Raw genomic sequence first — 12,197 nt, 5'->3', positions numbered from 1 at the left:
GCATACAGCAACTCTCATGAATCTCAATGCTCACAATCCATCACTATCAAGAACTGCATTGGACTTTGAACTGGTAAAACTGTACCTTCCCTTCAAACTTTTTGCCCTCAAAAACTGCCATCAGAACCACTGTTCATGCTTCTCTATATAGGACATTGATTATATATTCAGCTATAATCTTGTATTATTACAATGATTTTTTGTATTTATATCATAAGATTAGGGAACACTTAACAGTGAGTAATGGCATATTAACCATAAAAGCTAACACCACTGTATACCAGTAAGAGTACTGATGCTGTCAGAAAAATAACAGTAAAGAGAACAAAATCTAGAGAAGTACAAAAATCATCTTATGGCAGTGGGGTCCCAGTGGATGTCTTGTTAATACAGGATACAGATAGCTCAAAGTGTATCACATTACATGAAAATAGTTGGTGGTCTTTGTTTTTTTTTTGAAGAAGTAGCTAATCCTCCAGTCTTGCCGTTACCCTTTGAACTGCAGCTGCTGCTTTCTCGTATCACTAAATGAACTTGAGCATCTGAAAACTTTAGGCAACTGTAAACCTCAGCAGTTACTCCTTATTGGAAAAAAACTGTAGTTTATAATTTTGTGGAATTGTATTCCTTTTGTTTTTGCATTCTTAAAAAAAAAAAACCTTTTTGGCTCTGTTCTTAGTATATGGGCAGACCCATCAGCTGATTTAGCCACGTGTATTGCATTTGGATTGCAGAAAAAACAAAATGCTGTTTACTCTTATTATATGAGGACTTGGAGTCACAAGATCTATCATGTTCTTTATAATTACATCATTAGTCCCAAGACTCTTAAACAATTTACGACTGCAAAATAGAACAAAAACGTTTGTTAAATGTTACTTTAGTAGGAAAATGTATCTTTTAATGCTATACAATGTCTTCAGAAAGTACTAGTACCCCTTCGCTTTCACGTTTTGTTATGTTGTAGCCTTATGCTGTAATGTTCCCATTAATAGTTTTTCTCATCAAGCAACACTGAGTATTGCAGAATAATAAAACAAAAACAGAATTTTGGAAATATTTTCAAAGTTATTAAAAAGAAACAACTGAAATATCACATTGACACAAGTATTCTTTGCTGTTACACGAAATGTTTCTACAACTTGTTTGGAGTCCACCGGTTGACATATGATCAGGAAAGACACAAACCTGTGTATGTAAAAAACAAAAGTTGGCAGTGTATGTCAGATCAAAAACCAAGCCATGAGGTCAGAGGAACTGTTAGCAAAGCTTAGAGACAGGATTGTGTTGAAGCACAGATCAGGGGAAGACTGCAAAATATTTCTGCAACATTGAAGGTTCCCAAGCGCGCAGTGTTTACCACAATTCTTAAATGGAATAAGTTTGAAACAACTACAACTCCTCCTAAAGCTGTCAGCCCATTCAAACTGAGCAATCATAGGAGAGGTGTCATTGTAAGAGAGGTGACCAAGACCCTTATGGTCAGTCTAGCCAAGCTGCACAGAACTCTTTGTAGGAATGGGACAAACTTCCAGAGAGACAACCATCACTGCAACACTCCACTAATCTGAGCTTTATTGCAAATTAGTGGAAATATGACATATAAAAACCCACTTGGAGTCTGCAAAAAAGCACCTTAAAGGACTTTAAGACCATGAGAAACAAGATTCTCTGGTTTGATTAAACCAAGATTGAACTGTTTGGCCTCAATTTTAAGCATCATATTTGGAGGAAGCCAGGCAGTGCTCAATACATGAGCAACACCAGTCCAACACTGAAACATGGCATTGGCAGCATCATTCTGTGGGGTTGTTTTTCAGTGTCAGGGTCTAAAAGACTAGTCAAGGTTGAGGGAAAGATGAATGGAGCAAAGTACAGAGATATTCTAAATGAAAATCTGCTCCAGACTGGGTCAAAGTTTTGCTTTCCAGCAGGAAAGTAACCGACAATGGAGCAGATTAGGATAAACTCTTTGAATGTTCTTCCATGACCCAGCAAGAACCTGAACTCTCTCAAAGCTGAACATCTCTGGAGAGATCTGAAAGAAAGTAACTGCCCACCGATGGTCTCCATCCAACCTGGCAGAGCTTGAGAGGATCTTCAGAGAAGAATGGCAGCTAAATCCAGGTGTAAGAAGCTTGTCATGTCATGACTAAGACTCCAGACCATAATCATTGCCAAAGGTGCTTCAACAAGGTACTGAGTAAAGGGTCTGAATACTTGTGTCAATATGATATTGCAGTTTATTACTATAAAAAATTTGCAAAGATTTCTAAAATCTTATTTTCTGTTTGTTATTCTGGGGCGATGAGTGTTGTTTGATGAGGGGATTAATTTAAAAGATTTTAGAGTTAAGCTGCAACATAACAAAATGTGTAAAAAGTAAAGAGGTCTGAACAGAACATTAGAACAATCTAGAGGAGAACAGGCCATTCAGCCCAACAAAACTCGCCAGTCTAATCCACTCAATTCTTTTAAAAAAACATTGTCTAGTTTTGAATGTTCATAAAGTCTTACTGTCTACCACCCTACTTGGTAGCTTATTCTAAGTCTATGGTTCTATGCGAAATGTACCCTTAGCAGGTTTCCAACTGTGCCCCTGTGTTCTTGATGAACTCATTTTAAAATAACAGTCATGATCCACTGTACTAATTCCCTTCATAATTTTAAGCACTTCAATAATTTCACCTCTTAATTTACTTTTGTTTAAAATGAAAAGGCTCAGCTTTTTTAAATTTTCTTCATAATTTAGCACTGGAATCGGCCTAGTTGCTCTTGCTTTCAGAAGGATCTGTATATCCTGTAATACTTGAATTATTTGTGTGACTGTAGATGTGTTGTCATATAACAGATTGATATCCCATTCATGTGTTAGCAATAATGTTGGGTCTCTGTATTACCATCTCTTTCCAGAAATTCTTCAGGCATAATTCATAATTTCCAAGTCATTTTCTTAGCATGAGAAATATTAATGGGTAAGAGTAACGTACACACTTCATTTGTTTTCTTTTCCAGTAATTCATTAACAAGGCCCAAATACTTATAAAATCCAGTTTGATAATCTAGATTTTCTCAATGTAGAACGGCCACATTTCAATGAAGCATATTTAAAGCCATGCCATTTAGCAGTGAAAATCCATTAGGATAGGTTGAGCAAAATATTGGATTAACAATATGTTGTTATTATTAAATTAAAGCTGAAACCTATTATTTCTCCATGGGCTTTCCAGGGGTGGACGTAGTTACTTGTAGACATTGATTTGAAAAATTCACACTATTCACGTGAGTGTTTTCCAGTGTGAGCAGAGATTAACTGTTCATTTCAGCATAGATGGTTATGGTAAGGAAATTAATTATTGGAATTTGTGTGAAGAATCCATTTAATATCAAAGGGGCAGTGCAAACCTTTGTTAAAAACATTCAGAGCCCATGTAAATCACCTTCCATAATTAAATCTGTTGTCAAGAGTACACAGAAATGTAAAATTCTTAAGTGAATGTCCCCGGGAGACTAGTGACAGTAGTTCAACGTCAACATTAGAAACCATACATTAAATACAATCTCAGTTGATATAAGCAAGAAACAATCATGCAGTGGTCAGTGCGAGTGGCAGTTAAGTAGTCTTATGACCTGTGGATTTCGTGTGCATGTCAGGCAAACTGATGTGGTATGAAAGAGTGTGAGGTGATGCATGATAGAGTTCTGTCATCTTCTGGCATTCCGACCAGGGCTGATTACTGCCTTGTACCCAATAACACCTTGGCAGACTCGATTGCCCTACAACCTAATAACTGAAAAAGTAGGGTCAGAAACGAAATGATTTTGTGTGGCTTCACATATCCAATCATAATTAAAAATGTGTTTTTTTGGCATGTGGATGAGTATCTGTGAAAACTTTAGAATACAGAATTTTCTACAGTGCGGACTAAATGCTGTGTAATTTTAACTTTTATTTTGGTTCTTAATGTATCAAATACATCCGTAAGTAATGCTTCAATGTATTGACTTTCATGACGTTTGAAAGAAGTGTGCCATTGAGGTGAGAATGTTGTGTGGTTAAATCCTTAGGCTTTTTCTGTGGTTTTATGCCACATGTACCTGAATATTGCATTTCATATTCTTTTTTTTAATATTACTCAGTGACTTCAATGTCTGAAGTTTTTCTGTTTGATTATTAGAAACGAATACACAGTTGGATCTGTTCTTCATTTTTACAGTCAAAGATTAATGGATATACTTTCAAATTAAGAATAGAAAACCCTTGTGTCCTCTTGTAACTTGTCAAATCGTGCAGTCTTTGCTGAGCTTGAGCTTTCAAATACGTGCCATATGACATTTCAAGTGATGTTTGATGTTCATTTTTGTGCTCTTTTTGCAGACCCTACCAGAGTAATGTCTATACTAACTTCCTGCTAGCGATTCCTGAGTGAATGTGAAGTATGCACCTCAAGGGAATATCAAGAAAATATCTTCCAGACTGCGCCAGGATGGAGGATCGTCATAACATAACTTTTTACAACCTTTGAAATGAAGTGCATACTAAAATATTGACCTAGGTGGTGTTTTTTTTTCTTTTTCTGACATGCATACATCCATGAGAATTCTTTGAAAGTCTGCTTAGAAATTCGCTCAGCAAGTGTAGATGCCAAACATAGAAGCTCATTTGACATAACATTCCCACAATGACAGCAGATAATCATGAAACTCTCAGGTTACATCTGCAAATATCCTTTGCATTCACATGATCTGAGGTATGAAGCTTAAGCTTATGCTTATAGAATGTCTTAGTAGTTATAGCTCCTGTCAGTCAAGCCATTATTGTTAAAACAGTACTTAACTGCCATTTATACACACGTGACAATAGTTTAAAATCGAAGAGAATTACCTTTTTCATTGCGAGAGCTGTTAGCTTTCTGTAATGTGATGGACACCAGATAAGTTGCATCACAAGAAAAGCAGACTGTGTCTCATTGTTTATCATAATTACATTATAAATTGACACCACAACACAAAATGCAAGCAGTTAAAAATAAAGCATTTAGTAAAAGTTGCACCATTCACTTCTGTATCACATCTTGAGCCTTCTAAATTCCACGTTCAAAGAGTATTTTATAGGCTTCCCCAGTGGCTTCTCCTGAGGTAAAATCGTAATTAGGGCATTAAATACTGTCCTGGGTGGCCAATAACTAACCTTGGTGTTGACATTTGTTCTGTAAAGTTTCAATTTGGACTGTTTTCATTTTTGGCTTAAACAGAAATATGAGCATTACCAATGGGCCGCTTACCCCATAAGGGTCTTTTCATTAGAATATTTATTCTTCATTAGTTACAAAGGTGAAAATGTGTATGCCAAATAAAAAAAATGTAAAAAAAGTCTTACTGTGTTTAGAAAATAATCAGTGCAATATGTCTACCATACATCACATTGTGTTTGGTGATCCAAATGATGGAGATTTTAAATTTGGAAATTATTAACACACTTGTTGAATTAACCCATTGAGAGTGAAAATTCAATTGGAATAAAAGTTGGAGGATGCTATAATTTTCAGTAAAATGTCTGAAAGTTTTTTCCATGTTTTATTGAAATATTTGGTTTAATAAAATATTTTTTGGCAGTATCAGCATTTCAATATATTGTGTTTTATTAAAGAGGAGTGTTAAAAATTAAATAGCAACTTTTTTCCAATGGTCTGGGGTTCTCCTTACATTTTGTAGGAATACCATAGCATTTATTACCTTTTAAGGCCCTGATGTGTTTTGATTTTTTAGTTTTTGTGGAATTTTTAGGTAATACATAAAGTTTACAAATTATTACAAGTAAATACTTAAATGAAGTTGTAACAATCAATAATAAAAAACAAAGAAACATGACTGAAGGGAACTAATGGATTAACTAAACGTGGCTTATAGTTTCAGCAGGTGAGGTGAGGCTCATCTTAGAGAAGCCACCAGCCTGATTTCCCAAGGTAAAAAGTAAATGACTAATGAACACCCCCTTAAAAAGTGAGAACAAACTAGTGAGAAAGGCCAAACACCCCTATTAACATAACAATGCTAAGAATAATGACAGAATCGATATGTATACAGAGTTACTGGTGGCTGTATTTAATTGGTTAAGATGATAGTATTCTGTAAATTATGTGTCAGATGTCTTGATGTATTAGATGACAGAATGGTATCAGAAAATGAATTGTATTACTGGGGACTCGCTCCATGCTTTGAGACATTTGTCCATATCTATGTGCACATAAGGAATTGTTCTGCATTCACATCTGATCTCTGTGAACGACTTCTTTGAAAATGAAGGAAAGTTTTTTCCACAACACTTCTTGTTGTGTTCTTGTGTTTTTTCTAAGTCTGTTTGTTTGTTAAGGAGTACAGACAAACTAAAACATTATGACCACTCCCATATGAAGTGACTGATGGCATCTATCTCGTAAAAATGAGACATGTCAAGGTTAGCGATTTATTAGATGGTGAGCTTACATTAGCTACTTGTTGTTGACATATTAAATATATAACATATGGGCAGGGGGGAAAACTGAGTGAGTCTGATAAGGGCCAAATTGCTATGACAACATGACAGGGTCAGAGCATTTACAAAATAGCAATGCATGTGGGATGCTCACAGTCAGCCATGGTGAGTATCTACTGACAGTGGTCCATGAAAGGAAAAACCACAGACTGCTGACAGGGTATTGGGCAGCCAACTCTGGCAAAAATTGCAGAAAATGTTGCTGAAGGATAATGGAGTAATGTGTCACAACAAACAGTACATTAAACCCTGTTGTGTATGGGATTGCATAGCAACAGGTCAGTGACCCAGGCTAACCCTGTCCGCCATCTAAAGCGCCTACAATGGCCACATGAGTGTTGGAACTAGAACTTGGATCACTGGAAGAATATCGCCTGATCTGATGATTCCTGTTTTCTGTTGCACGTGGATGGCAGGGTATGTGTTCTTCATTTACCTGGAGATGGCACCAGGATGCACTGTAAGAAGAAAATAAGCCAGAGGAGGGAGTGTGATGGTTTGGGCATCCATGCAGGTGTTAATTTGACATGTGCCACTTACCTAAACAATGCAGACTGGACCCCTTCATGGCAGCTGTATATCCCAATGGAGGTGACATGTTCCAGCAGAATAATTCAGCCTGCCACACTTCATAAATGGATTGTTCACAAATGGTTTGAGGAACATGACATAGAGTTCAAGATATTGCTTCAATTTCCCCAGATCTCAATCCAATTGAGTATCTAATGCAAAATGTTGGAACAACTATTTCAATCCATGGTAGTTCCACCTCATAACTTACAGACGTTAGAGAATGTGCTGCCACCTTCAGGGCAAGGATGGGTTTCCTCACACTTACATATCATTTTGATAGTGTTCATATGCGGTTGTACCTCCTTGTGCAGGTCATCATTAGTGTTATGTCTACAGCTTGTGGTCTGTGAGAAGCTGTTAAGTCTTCAGACCACACAAATACTGATATTCCCAAAAGGCATTCCTTCCTAATCTGGGCATATCTTTGTTTATCCTCAGTTAAGGTTAGAGAACAGAATGCCATTCTCTTCAACATCCCTTTGTGCTCTTGCAGTACATCCAAGACCATGGCTGCTAGAGTCTGCTCTAACTACTGTATGTCTCTGGGGGTAAAAGTTCACCAAGATAGGTGCTGAGGAGATACATGACTTTATGCCTTTAAAGACCTTCTCTTGCTCTGGTCCCCATTTTCACTCCCTGTCAAATTTCAGCAGATTATTTATGTGCTGTAAATCCATGGACGTGTTGGCTAGGTATTAGCTTAAATAACTGACCATTCCAAAGAGATATCAAAGTTATGTGATGGTTGGGAGTGCTCACATTTTTTAATGGCTGCCACTTTTTCTGAGCTTGGTCTGATTCCTTCTTTGCTTTATGACTTATCCTATGAAATCCAGCTTGGATTAGGAAAGCTAGCATTTTTCTCTGTTGAGCTTTAAACCTAAAGTTTGGATGGACTCCATCACCTTCTGGAGTGTTAGGTCATGAGATTGTGATGTGATCCGTATAAATTATAACACCTTCATGGTGTTGGAGTGGCTAATTTCCTTGAAGATCTTGGGCACTGATATTATACCGAAGCATAACCTTTGAAACAGTATCTGCCTTATGAAGTAATAAATGTGGTTAGCAAAGTGCATGCCTCCTCTAAGAGAATCCACCTGCGACATCTAAGCTGGAAAAAAATAGTGCTTCCTGCCATCTTGGGTAGCAGGTCCCTGATTGTGGGCAAGATTAACTTTTCTCACTCAAAAAACGTATTGGGCCTTTATAAAACAAAAAAAGATCCTTCTTTTCTTACTCTCCTTCATCACAGGCATGACAAGTGAACACCACTCTGCTGGTTGTGCGATCTTTCCTATTATGTCCATTGATTCAATCAGCTTTAGCATCTCCTCCACTTTGGGTAACAGTGGAATTGGGACACAGTGTAGTGCAGCTACACTGTAGGGTTCTGCTTCCTTTATCAGGACAATTTTTCAGAACCTTCCTTTAAGGTCCCTACTTCCCCAAATGCATTGACTCCATCTCTGCACTAGATCAGTTTGAATGAGTCGATTTTCTCCATTTGATTGACTCTGTGAGTCTCACAGTCATTCATTGATTTTGGCTTCAATTTTGGCCATGGACTGCCCTCTAGAGGACACCATCCCGTCTGGGCTTTGCAATTTCACTACTGGTTTAAGTGGAGGTGCCTTTTTATGTAAATTGTCAAAAGCGATTTCAGACACTCCTGACGTGTCTGCTCAGTATCAATCTTGAAAGTCACTGATGTGTTTGCAGTGATCAGGGTAGTGCAACATGGCTGCTCGTCCTTTGTGATCACAGCGTCAACACTTTATTTCTGTGAGTGATTCTTTGTGTAGCATTTTGACAGATAGGGGGCGCTGTCGCTCCCTTGAACACTTGTCCAATACGCCAGACACCAGATAAAAGTTCAAAAGTAGACTATATTTATTCTGCACAGTGCACAAAGCACCCTCCTCTCCACAATACTCATACAATCAATCACACTACACAATAATAAACTCTCCACCACTCCCAGACGCGTTGCCACCCTTCCACTCAGCTCAGCTCGCCGTCTGGGAGCTCCCATAATCCTTTTATAATCCCTGACCCGAAGTGTTCCTATCCCCTGATCTCCTATCACTTCCGGGTCAGATCAAAAGTCCTTTTCTTCACCCCGGAAGCACGTCATTCCCCTTGTCCATGTGACTCGGACGTACTTCCGGGGCATAAGGCAAATAAACGTCCTTCCTCCCTGCAGGGCTGTGCATAAAGACTCCAATGTCCATGATGCCCTGCTGGTCTTCGGGGCACCTCCATACTGCAGGGAGGGCTCCACCTGGCGGCGTGGGGGTATTGGCCGGGATGAATGGCCGGCCATACATCACACATGCTATTTCCTTTGGCCGGGCATTGCTACATATCATTGGGTTCATTTTTGCACCTGCCGCACTTTGCTTTACTTTTTTTTCTTATGTGCATTTGTTGAAGTGTTGCCATTGCCTCTCTTTTCATTTGAATGTTTTGAGTTCATCCACTTTATGGATTGTGCTAGCTAGGTCTTGATTCTGTACTTTAATTAACTCGTAATGACTCCCCATTTTGAATTGCACTTCATAAAGTCAGATCTTTCTTTATTTGAAGATTCTGAGATAGCTGTTTGTCGTGGATTCCTATGGTGATCCAATCTCAAAGTTTCTTGTCCTTCTGAAGCCCAAACTTGCAGCATTTTGTCAGTTCATAGAGCTGCCTGATACAAACCTGCCTGCATTTTGTACTCTTGAGTGGAACTTTGCTCTCTCGAAAATTGTTTCTTTTCAGTAAAAAGTTTTTGTTAAATTTGACCAACACCATGTCATACGTCTGTTCATTTTCCACTATATTAAAAGTGAATGATTTAAAAATATGTTTACATTTTGTCCCAACAGAATAAATCAATTTGTTGACTAGAATTTCCTAAGATTTCTTGTTCAGTTTAGTAGCAATTGTACCGCAAAATCCACTGCTTCCAATCGAGTGGCTCAACAAGGTTAAACCTGGCTGTAAGAGACAATCTTAGAAGGATAAAGCTTTAAGCGAAATGCATATTAGTGTTTGCTTAAGTAGAACAGAATACAATTTACATTCATAGTTATAGATTATGGTATAGTCTTTCACCCCCTGTAAGTTAGCTTGAAATAGAACTTTATTTGCTATAACTGTAATACAGTGTGTTAATTAAGTTAGTGTGCTATTGCTTTTGTCTTGTTTAAATTGGGGAAGCTTCTGACATTATGTGGCATTTCAATATGTTATTGAGGCATTTGATTAAAGAAAGTAGAGAGCTTGCTAACAATGCAATTGTGTCCTCTTTATTCAAAAGGCATAGAATTCAGAACCTAACATCAGTAACCTCTATATATATATATATATATATATATATATACACACACACGTATAATCCTGTCTGTCTGTCTGTCTATATGCTTTTCATGAGAAAACTACTTAACGGATTTAAATCAGGTTTTTTTTCTACAATTTGCTTGAACATTCCGGTTGATTTTGTGACTTCTCTCATAGCGCTAAGTATCATAGTTAGCGGGAGCTACCGATTTATCCGAGACAGCGGCTGCGAGCCAAAGGGGGACAGGGCCCTCCTCACTCACGTGCCAGCCTCAGTTCAAGTCGGGCCACCTCTCACGACGTGCTGGAGCGTACCTTGCCTCCACTTAGCTAGCGATACATGTTTGTTCAGCAGACATTATCATCTGTTAAGGAGTAATGTTTAACGTTTTTAAAAGAGAGGTCAGAGCTACGTGTATTTTAGAAGGTAGCTGCTGATTGCCCGATATATCACAGTTATGTGCTTTTCTCCCCAAGCGGATGAGGACGCTCTCCCATCAGAGCTGAACACAATCAGATATAGTGCCAAATTTTTGATGTTGCAGCATACCTATCTTCAGTTTGGACAGAATTATGCTTTTTTATATTTTTTTATTGATCTTTAAAGTTCGACCTGTTTCACTGCTATGTGGGTGGAGTGGCAGGGGACAGCTAGTAAAGAATAAATAAAACAGACAAAAATGACATTTAAACATCAGCCAGGGGAGAAAGCCCTGGCTGACATATAACAGACTATTCCTGCTTTCTTCTCACAACCCCAAACACGTGCAGGTTAGACTGTCTGGTGACTCTGACCCTTTTGAGATTGGTTACATGTAGTAGTGAGTCTGTTATATTTTAGCCAGAACTGTAGGTTCAAGCTGATTTATGATCTGTCTATTATTTTTATTTTTTTAAATATGCATTTGTGTATTGTGCTATTGAATCTGTTTTTATTTATTTGATATTGTGCTGCTTGCTAATTATGGTGTCATTTTGCATTATGATAACACTGTATGTATCAGTGTTCTTTGTTATTTTCATCTGCCCTGTCTCCTATGTGTTGCTGAGACTACCTACCTGAAGTCCTCACTTCATCTTCAGCATTGTGATCATTTAGGTAAGTGTTTCTTAAATTATGAGTCAGGTCATAGGCATGGTAGTGATGAGCTGTCACTTGACTGCTTAGTAAAATTGGTTGAGCTCACCCAAGTGCAAATTCTGTACATTCACTCATTCATTTTACACTGCTTGTTCAAAACCAGTTTGTGGGGGCCACAGTCTTAGCAGTGAGGTCCATGCATCGCTTTCCCCAGCCACACTTGTCAACTCTATGGGATCCCAATTTTTGCATAGGCTGTCTGGGAGGTATAATCCTCCCAGCGTTCCCTGGGTCTTCCTCGAGGTCTTTTCCCAGCTGATTGTGCCTGTAAAACTTCCACATGGAGGCTTCCATAACAGATGCCCAAACCACCTCAATTGGTTCTTCTTGATGTGGAGGGTCAGCAGCTCTACTCCCAGCCTCTCCCTGTGCTACTCATCCTGTCTCTAAGGGAGAACCCAGCTACCCTGTGGAGAAAGCTCATTTCAGCCACTTATACCCAAAGCTCATGACCATAGTAGAGTTTAGCCATAGTGTCATATAGTACTCCACCACAGATAACAGAACTAGAGCAGACATTCATAGCCATTTGTAGACATTCACCATTACGAATCAGTGTAGAGATTATACAGTGAATAGAGTCATACACCGCCCTCTCTTTAGCACACTTTTTATTGCAGT

At 38.3% G+C, this 12,197-nt stretch overlaps 1 protein-coding gene across 1 annotated transcript in view; it reads left to right on the top strand.

Moving 5' to 3' along the window:
• The window catches only part of mthfd1l (methylenetetrahydrofolate dehydrogenase (NADP+ dependent) 1 like), a 400,198-nt gene extending 394,580 nt beyond the window's left edge, over nucleotides 1–5,618 (top strand). The window contains exon 28 of the mRNA XM_039747812.1: nucleotides 4,379–5,618. The gene's annotated coding sequence lies outside the window, so the exon portion shown is untranslated. The remainder of the gene's footprint in view (nucleotides 1–4,378) is intronic.
• Nucleotides 5,619–12,197: the final 6,579 nt, after the last annotated feature.

Source organism: Polypterus senegalus, chromosome 3 (assembly GCF_016835505.1).
Source record: "Polypterus senegalus isolate Bchr_013 chromosome 3, ASM1683550v1, whole genome shotgun sequence".
Taxonomy (NCBI): domain Eukaryota; kingdom Metazoa; phylum Chordata; class Cladistia; order Polypteriformes; family Polypteridae; genus Polypterus; species Polypterus senegalus.
Note: the sequence above shows the minus strand (reverse complement) of the source record. Positions and strands in the feature narration are given on the sequence as shown.